Source organism: Cyanistes caeruleus, chromosome 8 (genome assembly GCF_971803275.1).
Source record: "Cyanistes caeruleus chromosome 8, bCyaCae1.hap1.1, whole genome shotgun sequence".
Lineage (NCBI taxonomy): Eukaryota > Metazoa > Chordata > Aves > Passeriformes > Paridae > Cyanistes > Cyanistes caeruleus.
In genome coordinates this window covers 19088477-19100268 of record NC_141708.1, presented here as the reverse complement: position 1 = coordinate 19100268, position 11792 = coordinate 19088477, and the positions used below count along the sequence as shown (strand labels likewise).

General features: G+C 47.2%; 1 long non-coding RNA gene across 1 annotated transcript; it reads left to right on the top strand.

Annotated features, from left to right (window-relative positions):
- Window positions 1-2174: 2174 nt before the first annotated feature.
- LOC147651905 (uncharacterized) lies at window positions 2175-7423 on the top strand. The gene is made up of 2 exons (XR_015289764.1): window positions 2175-6620; window positions 7340-7423. It is a non-coding gene; the product is annotated as an uncharacterized LOC147651905 (long non-coding RNA).
- The last annotated feature ends 4369 nt before the right edge of the window (window positions 7424-11792 follow it).

The window sequence follows — 11792 nt, the reverse complement described above, 5'->3', positions numbered from 1 at the left end:
TTACAGGATTTTGTCTCCCTTTTTAAAAAACTCCACTAAAGCCTCACACCAGCAGAACTTACTGTGCAAAGGTAAGCAATCACCCTGCTGTCTTAAACCTACTGAAGCCTGGATTCAACAGGCGAGAAAGTCAGGCTTTAGGGCTCCCAATACTGGGTCAGAAAGACTGTGACCACATGACACAAATGCTGATCTGATGTGAAGCTGATCTGCTAATGCAGATCCTTTCAGGGAGTGCTGACAGGTTAACTTCTCCTGACAGACTCAATGTGCATTCGGTGTTATTTGTCTGTGACTCTGGCTTTATACCTTAAAATATCGCCTGTCATCCCCTTGTAGCTTGCAGAAAGCTGAAATAAAATTGAAGCTGGCACAAAAGCTGTGCAATGTGTTCTCTGGCTAACTTGGTAAGTTGTGATGCTGCAAGGATGCCTGACCTAGGCCAGGTCTGTGCACTGGCTGAGCCCAAACTGTGCACATCTGGCAGCAGCACCCACAAGAGTGGTGGATCAGAGGATGCTCACGATGTTAACTGTAACCATCAGAGGGGCTATTTACATGCCTAAAGTTAATCACAAGCAAAAGTGTCTGTAGGATCAAGGCTACAGAGGAAACTAAGAGAAGACATTGAAGAGGCATATGTCAACTGGGGCTGTGGTCAAGAGCTCACTGAGACTTAAAAATAATATTTGAGAAAATGAGTCCATTTGTTTCAGAGGCATGCTGAACATTGGCATATAGTAATTCTGTAATGGATCTATTTAACTACTCCTATAGCTGAAATATCCTTAACAAATATTTCCTACAGTAGCACTTAAAGAGGGAGTGCAAGGAAAGAAATTTTAAAACATTATTGCTGAGCTCCAGTTTTGAGGGCTTTCAAAGTTCCAAGGTAATTCTTCTCCAAATTTGGCTCAATATTTAACAAATCAAGTGAGATCAGGAAGTAACCTGAGGTCAACATTTTTAACCTGACTTGTTTGTTAACTTGTTGCAGCTCTGCAACAGCCACAAGAACAAGTACATGCTGCATTCAAAGGTAATTCAAACAATCCCTGGAAACTTCATAATAAAATCACGAACTGGGGAGCAAGACTGAAACAATGGAAACAAGGAAGAAACCTTTCTGTGGGAGATGGGAAAAGCTCACAGACCTGGGATCTGAAATCAGAAGAAAAGTCAGATTTCAACTTAGCTGTAGTGATTAACTACCTTAACTCTAGTAATTGTTAATGAGTGTTCAGCATGAGCCAGACCAAATTGGCATTTGTACAGAAGCAAGACGGTCAAATTGCATCCAACCAGAAGCAGTCCAGAAAAGGTGGAAGTAAACCATGTAGTGTGGAAGCAACAGTCTTCAAAGAATTTCTCATCCTTGTGGCAACCTGCACAGTGGTGGCTGGATCACTGGTGTTAAAGAGAGATCTTCAGGTGTGGTTGGGTGCCAGCTCTTTGCAGCCCCCATCTTGTCAGAGCCACCTGCGCCTCTGGGCCTCCAGGATCTGAGAGTGAACATTGTCCCTCAGGTCACTGCAACAATCGCTCATCATGGTTTAGCAGGTAGATGTTAATCGGGCTGTCCACATCACCCAGCCCTTTGCAGATCACCAGCAAGGGCTCTCTAGGCCACCGGTGGCACAGGGCCCTGTTTCAGAGGCAACGTGCTATAATAATGTATCCCTAACCATGCTTTATACCAATAAGTAGGCTATAACCCTGTCAAGGTGTGCTGGTGACTCTATAAACCATGAGACCTGAATGGTCAATGGTCGAGTGGTTTAAAGCTGTCACCAGAATACTGAGATAGCCTTATAAGCCTTGTGCTGCATGGCTGGGGATACATTATTCACTATAATATATGGTAAGAAATACCTGCACAGGGTCTGAAATGAACTGCTTTAGCCACTAGCCAGCATGGCTAGTGATCAGGGAAATCCGTCAGCATTTTCACACGCAAAAAGGCAAAAAGAAACAGACACTGGAAGAGAACTCATTTTCTCTGTATAGAAATTGGGTTTGGGGCAGGGGATGGAGGTGAGCAGAACCAAGCATGGTGAAGCCTCTCACCTGCACTTTCTGTCACAGAGGGCACCCAGGGCTGGTGGCCTTCAGAGCTCTATGACTCCACAAGCCTTCACAGCCCTTCTCCTGTTTTGTGGTGAACCCAGGGGTACAAGAGCTGTCAGCTCAGTGCTGCTCAGGGAAAGCAAGTGGGATTCTGGTGTGAGGCCCAGCCTGAAGGCAGGAGTGCATGGGCAGTGGCCAGAGAAGTTGTGAGAAGGACCATGGTCTAGTCATTTGCCAGGAGCCTCTGCTTTCTGTCCTGCCTCAGTACAGTACCACAAGCATTATAGGGAAAGGTCTAACCATTGGCAGCTACACCGATGGGGAAACAGAGGTGGGCTGCTCCATCCATCCATCCATCCATCCATCCATCCATCCATCCATCTGGCATGTCTTGGGTAGCCCCAAGAGGCAGGGGATGGAGGTATCTGTACATATAGGTACATGCATGCAGATGGTCCCACGGCCAGGACCTGGGGCTCTGAGAGGATATCCAGCAATTTTACACCTTCATCCCTCCAGGCTTGGTGTACATGTGTGTGACTGCAGGGCAGAGGTAGGAGAAGGCAGGGTGAAATGGGATGAAGGGATGCCCCAAATCAAATGGCCAGCAAATAAAGAAAGCAATGAGGGCTTCGAAGGGGCTCTGGAGGGGTTTATGGCTAAGCCTCTGTCACCAACCTTAGCAAATAAAAGATTCCCCCATCGTGAGAGCCTATCCTGCTGCAACTACAGGAGACAAAATCGCTGAGAGCATGCCTGTGTGAGTACCCTTTAGCAGCAGGGGGTGAGGGGGGAGAAACAAGGAGGGCTTGGGGGATTTCATTAGGAAATGGGAGGGGAGGGAGGAAACCCCTCCTCCTGAACAATACATGGAGCTAAAATTGCCTGAAGGGCTTGGCTGACTTGCTTTATTTATTGTATATGCATATATATGTATGGTTATATATGTATTTTTCTTCCCCAGTTTTGCTTATTGGTCTTTCTCAGGAAAGGACCCAGGGCATCCTTTTCCACTGCAGCAGCTAATAGACAATAGTACTGCCGGAGAAGCAGGGAAGAGCCCAGCCACTGATTCCTGGGATCAGTAGCTGGGAGACAGGGGTCTGGGCAGAGGAATCCGGGGGCGCTGAGCACAGGGCTGGCCGCCCCCTCGGCTCACTTGTTATGTTAAGAACCCGTCGGCGGAGAGGAGGCTGTGGGGCACAGGGAGCAGAGAGGGACAGGCTCTGAATGCGGCCGCCCTGGCATCCTTCTGTTCTCCATATGGGTACATTGTCTGTCCCCCTCCCTCTGCACTGCCTCTCCCCTCCCTACTGTGCTCACGTCAAATGTTGGTTTCCCTTTTTATTAAAACCCTCGGAGCGGACAGCAGGGTGACAGGCACCAGGAATTTGTGAAGGATGGAAGAGGAGGAGAAACAAGATTGTGTTTGTTGAGTGGAAGCTGTGTCCATTTGTCCCCCTCTTGTTTGTCCCTCATGGCTCCCCATCTGGGTCAGACTGTGCCTGGGGATGAGCAGGGTTGGAAGCTGGGGCTCATGAGGCAGAAGGAGACACAGTGCTGGGGAGGGCTCTTTCCCAGCGAAGTCTGCCCCATCCCACTCACCTTGTTCCAAAACCACAGCCCTCTGTCACACCCTTGTCCCTGGTGGGGTGACGTACTGCTTCCTACTGTTCCCCACCCCAGACCAAAACCCTCATCGAGTGAAGGTTTCCCCTGTAACACCCATGTGCCCCATCCTGCCAGGTGGAGCAGGTCAGTGGGCTCTCAAGACCAGGGAGGGACTCTATGTTTCCGTCTGTCCAGCTCTGGGCAGGCCCAAATATGTTCTCAATATGTTTTGAATCCCAGTTTTTTATAAAACCTGCACTGAATAAGACCTCACTTTAAGCCCATGCTTTTCTCTCCTACCTGATTTCTTTTTTAACAAATATTGTTTTAAGGAGCTACCATGCCCCAGAAAATACTTGTTGTTATCACCCACCCAAAAGTAGTCCAAAATACATTAGGAAGTCTCTTCTCTAATGTTTGTTTTTTTTATATTTGATGTCAGTTAAGATAAAACTAATGGTGTCAAGCAATATAAGGAAGGGGAAGATTAAACAAAATCTATCCTCTGCAAAAACAAAGCAATCAATATAACATTACCCTGCTGTAGTGTCTTTCAACTTGCTTTGATTTGTGGATCCCTAGAAAATCTCTCAAGAAGGCTGAGCAACCCCCTAGCAAATTCACAAGCCTTAATCACTGGAGAGCATTGGTAAAATTGTTTTTTTTCACACTCCTTGCAAAGAATCCATGTTCAACCAGGAAGAATCCGTGGACCACAGGTTGAAAAATACCATTCTACAGGATATGAGTTGTATCCTGTAGAAATTGTAATGTAAATTACAAATGTAATCAAGACTGACTAAATAAGGACCAACTAAATATAATACTTTTGTTATTGTAATACTCTCAGATCCATCTTACTTGGAGAATCTGTTTTGTTACCTCTAGGAAGCAAAACACACAGGAGCTCATCTGGTCCCATCTTGCAGGCTTATCTGCTGCTCATAATATCTAGTTCCTCTGTTCACCACATAAGAAAAACACAAGCGATTACAGACAGCTGGAAAATTCCTGATCATGTTTTTCCCTTTTAAAATCAAAAAGGATTTTGATTTTAATGGTACTCTCCCTCAACAACTATAAAAACAAATTAATGATCAAACTCATTATTCACTTTTATTTCCTATTTTTGATCCTGCTTTGTGTTGTCTGTTTCATTTTCATCTCTGGCTGAAGTTAAGTATTTCTGGACAGGGGCATATCACGTGTTTTTAACTCACCTAGTACAAGAAAAATAGGAAAACAAAAACAATAAAAATGGCCTGATATTTAGGTTGTAAAACATTTTCATTCTGTAGGCTATATGCTGATACTGTCAACATAACACTCACAAGACCTTGAAAAATTTAAGGTGAGAAGTTTAAACAACGAAAAACTTCTTCAGAATTTCCTTTTCATGAAAAGAAAATGGCAATACAGCAGTAGCTATGCTTGAAACTAGGGCAGACAGCATTCAGAAATATTGCAAAAAATGTCAAAACAGAAAAGCTGTGTTTCTTCCAAGTTGTTCTACAGATCTTTAGAGATGCTGCTCCATGAAATAACGAGTGGTTCATTCACCAACCCATCAGCTTGGGAAATATATGCAACACAAATTCATTTGTTTCCAGCTAATTGCACTTTCATTTCCTCCTCCCATCGTTGCGAGGCTGTGCAGGCTGGGGTTTGGAGCGGTGCTTCCCAGGCTGTGCTTCATGCGCCACCCCCGGTACCCAATCCCCACCACAGTGGTGCCCAGCCCAGCTAGGAGGCACAGCTGCCTTTTCTGCTTCTGACATTCTGGGAAAAAAATATTTGGAAGCCAGAGTTTTAGAGCAGGAGGGGACTGACAATCAGTCCTCTTATGTTTTATTTCTGGCTCTTGTCATTGGCACGCTGTACAGCTGTAGTCAAACAAATGAACTTCTCTACATCTTAGTTACCCTTTCTGTAAAATGAAGGTAATAATATTTATCCAGCTGGGATGCTGCAAGGAGTAATTAATGTGTACAAATCACTGTGAGTTCCTCTAACAAAGTGCAAATTGCATTAGTCCCCACAGAAACTGGTAATAGGTTTGTGTCTTCCTTCACTGAAAGTCTGACCTCAATCCCCTGGGGTAATCTTCAGGAAAAACTCTTCCTACTATTTGTATTTCAGCAACTCATAGGACTCCTCCAATGCCAGGGTCCCCATCATGTCAGGGCTGCACCTTCACACAGTAACATACACCCCACACTGAGCCCTGATAAGGAAACTGAGGAAAGCCAGGAAAGGGGAAGGATTAACCCTATTTCAAAGGTAAACAAACAAGGCACAGAGAGGAAGCCTTTTCCTGGTAATAAGTACCAATATAAGTCTTTTCGGAAGATTTACTTCACACTGCCTTCCTGACTCAAGCTGAGTTTTCACTTTGTTTTGCTGGACATCAATCTTTCTCATTCTGGTGAGTGACAGACCAGACAGCTGGCAATGGATGGAGCTCACTTCTTAGGGGTGCTCAGAGATAGCAGCGTTAGGGCAAGTCAAGGCTCGCAGATGGAGGACAGTAGGTGGCCTTGGGTAGGATTGGTGGCCACGGGTCCGGTTCTTCATCTCATGCTCTTTTGGAGACCTGGATAGATTTGATGTTCTAATTGCTTAACAGTTTCAGGCATCCTTCTGCTATGGGAAAAGAGACAGCAAAAGAATCCAATACAGACTGGTTAAACTGGTTTTCTAAATCTTTGTGCATAAATACATAGAGAAATGTCCAACAGCTCTCTCAGGTGCATCGCTACTAAATCCCTTCTAATGCCAGTGCCCAGGTGGGTCAACAGACTTTTCTGGTGAAGTTACCACTACTGTTACTTGTCCTGCTCTCTGACAGGTCCACAGGCATTTGTCATGTGGAAGTCCAGCCAGCAAGGGGAGCCCCTAATTCCCAGAGGCTACTCCCACTGGTTTTAGCACCAGGAGGCAAGGTAAGGAGGCATGGCCCATGCCATCTCACCACCAATGGCATGAGATGAAGGATAAAACTTGGCATGATGAAACAGCTGGGGACATAAATACAGGATTAAAGGCTCTGGTGATGCAAGTAATTCCCATTTCATGGAATTTAGAGGGCCATGTTGCTGTGCACCAGTGGAAAACCTCACCCTCTCGAGCCATTAAGCTATAGACTCCTTTAGTGGCCAAGCAAACACATGTTGGAAAGGAGCCACCAAGAGAAAGGGCATCTTCCCTTGGGAGATCCTTCCAGAGCAGCCAGCAGAAGCTGAGAAGGACCTCCCTTCCTCCCCTTTCTTCACCTTCCTGCCAAGTGGCCGCACCGCACACCTGTCCGAGCTGGGGTTCCTTCTCCGCTGGTCAGCCTCTGTCCGGAGAAGTGGGGACTACATCGCTTACAGGCGGTATCCCAAGACGCCTTTTTGAACATTGCATGCACAAGGATGGGAGGAAGAGGGGAGGGGAGTGGGGGAAGAGGAGAGGTACAGACACAGCACTCCTTGGCAGTGATTTATAGACTGGGTCAGGCACAAATTGACTCGTATGCAAGAAATGTAAATGGAATCGAGACTTTTGATGGAGAAGCTCATTTTCAGACTTAAACGCTTTAGATTAAACACACTCACACACAAATGCTGGCGGGGAGGGTGTTTTATATAATTTACATTACAAATCAATTCATTATCCACAGAGGCAGGTTGCACTGATTTTCAAGGATCGGAGATTTGATGAAGAGCATTCATTTCAAGAAATAAACCTTTTAAATTAACCGCAAGATGAGGGAAATTTCTTTATTTAAAAAATGCGCCAGCCCCTTCTTTGTTTCTTTTATTATTATTAATATTATTTTCCATCCGGCTCTGGGTCATTAAGGAGGGTCCAGAAGTCACAGATTGCCTTTCTGAGGGAGGAGAGCTGAGAACTTCGAATGTCACACATTTTGTCTGGCTCCAAACCTTTCATTTATTGCAACACAATTTCTTACCTGTGGTTGGCTCTGCACACCACTGTGCACTGTGTGCCAGGACTGATTTAGCAGGGAATGTCCTCTCCACCTTGAACTTGAGAAAAATCCCTTGAGAGTGGATGTGGGAGAATCATGAAAGACAGACTTTCAGCAGGCTCAGAAGAGAAATTCCCCTTAATCTCTGGGTGAAGTCCCCTAAAGCTTTAGCAGGGTGTGGGATTCAGGAAAACCCAGCTATAACAAAGGCAGATGGCTTTGTAAGGGAACAAAGTATTTGAGAAATAGGAGTAAAGAAATGGAACAAAAGGAAACTCCAGAACCAAGTCCTCACATCCCATCCTGCCCTAGCAGTGTGCAGATCAGTGGGCAACAGCCACACTGGAGGCAAAGCAGGAGTGAAGATGACTGAAGGATGAGTAACACATTTCCCTGTTCTTCCTTGGCAAAGCTGCAACGTACCACCTTTGATGAAGACTCTTTCTCACTTCCTAAACCACCTAATCTGTCCCACTCTAGTCATTCCTGGCTTCAGCTCTCTTACAACTCCCAACAGCTGCTCCTATAACCTGGCTGCAAACGCAGCCTCCCAGCTCCCCAGCATTCTGCCTGGAAAAGAGAGGCAAAGCAAGAGCGCTGGATGGAACACAAGCACAGCCTGTCTTTCCTGAGGATTTTTTTGAAGATAGTGTCATATCAAAAACCAAATGGTTGGGCATCTTTCCTAGACGAACAAGAGTCAATCCTCTAGAAAGACAGCTGCTCACCTGACTGCAGACAACCACCTCAGTTGTGTGTGATGGACCTGGGCCAGAGGTTTGTAACAGGTGATGGCTGGGAATGGGCAGCTTTTGGGTCCTGGAGGTACCTGAATCCCTCAGTGATCCAGCAAGCCTCCCAAGGCCCCGGTGTGGAGCCTTCCTGAAGCCATTCTCCTCACGGGAGGATCCTGGCCACTGTGAGAGCACGTGGCTGGCACACCAGTGTCCCAGGAGGGGAAGAGCAGCGTCTGCCCCACCTGAGAGTCCCAGGGGAGCCAGAGCAGGGCCAGGGGAAGGCAGCGGTACCTGATCTAGAGGGGAGCCAAAACACCAGTGTTAACAGCCCTGATCTTGGGAAAGAAATGGCACAGGATCTTTAATGACCACAAATGGCTAAGACTTTTGCTTTATATCTCTTCCGAAAAGCAATTATGCACATTTTAGCTTGGGAGCTTTTATTCTCATGCAGATGGAGTAGACAGCACAGTGTCTTCTCTCAAGCACATCCAGACCTGGTCAGTACAAGTGCACAGAACAACATAAGACATGTTTGACCTTCACAACTTCCCTTTACAGACCAGCAAGCTAAAACCCTGAAGGAATTTTCCTGAGTGAGTTTGTCCAAAGCAACATTCACCACCTCATTCAATATTTGCCTGCAAAAAAAAAATGCCAATTATTAAGAGACAGTCCTGGCTGGGCATCAATAGGCAGCCAGGTGTGAGAAGTTGAAGAGAAATACATCTCATTAATGTGGAATTGTTTTTAGGTTAATAATCTTGCGTTAATTTTCCTTTAAAATATTGTCTTTGACCGTTAAACGCTCGCACTGTTATAAAAAGAACGTAATAAATGATCTTGAAGCAAATTCTCCTGCCAAATGTCATAATTTATTTGCATAATTAGCTCTTAATTTTAATTCAATATGCAAATCCACGCTTCCTTTAAATTGCAGCAGCCTGTTTCCCGGCCCTGGCTGCCATGAATTTATTGTGAGGCGGCTGTTTGAAAAGGCAGCTTCACTGCCTTCTGGGGATGGCTGCCTGGGGGAGGGGGTGCCCACCGCCAATTCCAGTCACTTTTTGTTTGGGTTTTGTTTTGGTTCGCTTCTTATTAAGTTGGACCCCAGCCTGCTTCAATCCCTGAGCACCCCCATTTTCCTCCCAACAAGTCCTGTTTCCCTTTGTCTTCCTTCTGCATTCTCTTTTTTTTTTTTTTCTTCTTTTCTTCTTTGGAGAAGACAATGTTGATCCTCCATGTTCCCATCCCCTTGCACCTCCTTGAAAGGCTCTGGCTCAAGGCAGCCTGGCAACTGCTCTGCTCTCCTCCCCTCTTCAGCTCCTTTTCCCCAGCCCTTCCTTGCTGCACAACAGCCCCTTGCTCCGTGCCCTTTTCCAGTGCCCCACTCCTCATGGAGGAAGATGAGGGGGAAAGGCTTGGCTTCCCTGTGTGGTTTTATCCTCAACTCCCCATCCACGGCCAGAGCAGCTGCAGATCACCAGAATCCCACCTCACCTCCATGGCACACTGGACAGTGCTCACACTGAGCTATTCTGAGCCTGGGCTCATGGCAGGGGACCCACAGTGGGGCAGTCGTGGCTGTTCCCCTACAGAGTCACACATTGCCTGCAGAGCCAGAGCCAGAGCCAGAGCCAGAGCCAGAGCCAGAGCCAGAGCCAGAGCCAGAGCCAGAGCCAGAGCCAGAGAAGGGATGCTCCCCCGCCTCACACCCTCCCTACCCCAGCTTCCCTCTGTGATTGCTCCGAGCCTCAGCATCCCAGAGGAGAGTGGGAGCACAGGCAGCTCAGGCCACACCCAGGCACCGGGCACAGCTCTGTCCCAGTGCCATGCAGCCATCTGGCACCAGGCAGCACTCCTCTGCTACAAGGAAAATATCCAAATAAAACAGCTTACAGGTTTCTGCTCCTTCCTTCTCTCTCCAGTCCAAAACTGAAACAGGATTTCAGCAAACACCAATTCCCTCCAGGTAAAGAAAGAGACCTGGGGACAGACGACTTTGAGAGGAAGGCAGAGGTGTTGGAGTGCGAAATCCTGCTCTGCTCTGTCCCCCTGCCCAGCTGCCCCAGGCTGTGTAACACCCCTGGGGCGGTGAGGAGCACAGGCACTGCTCCTGGCAGCTCTCTCGGGTAGGCACGGAGCCATGGGAGCCAAACCTCCCGACGTTTTTAGGAACCTTGCCTCCTTGACAAAGGCTGATCGGTGGGAGCTGAGGGTGCTGTATGCTTCAGCCCCTCTGGTTTCACATCTCAGGATTTGACCCTGGGCACAGGGAGCAAGAAGGGCACCCAGAAACTCCTGTCCTTGAATTTCACAGCAGCGGGAGAAGACTGGGAGAGATGGGTGATAGAGTAACGTGACCAGAGTTTTGTACACAGGTTAAGGAATTAAATAAACGGGACAAATTAGCCTAGACAATAGAAGATCTTTTTCACTGTGGAAGGACTTGGGGGAGAGGGAGATAATGAAATGTTGCTTCATCAAAGCAGAGGCAGTTTGCAAGCTGCTCTCCCTTGTAACTCTATCGTGTTCACCTCCCAGGATGGGCTGCGAGGGCCGGCAGCCCTGCCCTGGTATCGGGTGCCCTCCCTCCCCTGGGAGCATGGGAGGCGATGGGGGAGCCCTCGCAGAGGGAGGGGCTGGCGGGGCGGAGGGTTTGTTTTGGGGGCTGTAGGAAGGAGAGGGTGTTGGTATCTCATTACAGGCCTTAGATCTCTGGAGGGGAAAAGAAAACGGAAAAAAAAAAAAGCCCTCAAACTCAAACCACAGGCCTTTGTTAGAGATGCTGTCCGGGAAGGAAGGAAGAAGACAGGAACAGCTCAAATTCAGTCCTTCGATAATTAAAGCTTGCAAAAGAATAAAAGGGGAGGGCAAAAAAATAAATAAAAAGGTCCTTCCCTCCTCCCACCTGCTCCCAAAACAGGGCTGCTGTGACTTCCCCGGGGAACAAAGAAATGTGGTGAGAATGGGCTTTTGCTTGATCCTGCAGTGTCTGGGAGAGAGCAGCGGGACAAACGTGTGGCCCTGCAGATGGGAGCCCCTCATCAAAGCTGGGGAAAAATAGGGGGGAAATGTGTTTTTCTGTTTCACTGATCATCAGAGCAGGACTAGGACTTCCTGATCCGAGGAAAATTTGGAAACTGAAGACAAAAACATTTCCATTCCAAAACTGAGCAGAAAGAAGTCAAACCTTTGTGTTTTTCTGTTAAGCAAAAGAAGAAGAAAATTCAGCCACTGGGCAACTCACAGAACCCTACTGCCTTGGTTTGGCTGATCAGAGCATCTTAAGAAATGCATGTAAACCCAGCACGATTTGGGATTTGTTTCTGCAACACAGCAGGGGTCTGGGGTGTGTGTGTGGGGTGGCTCCCAGGGGCTCTGTGGGGCAGGCAAAAGGGATT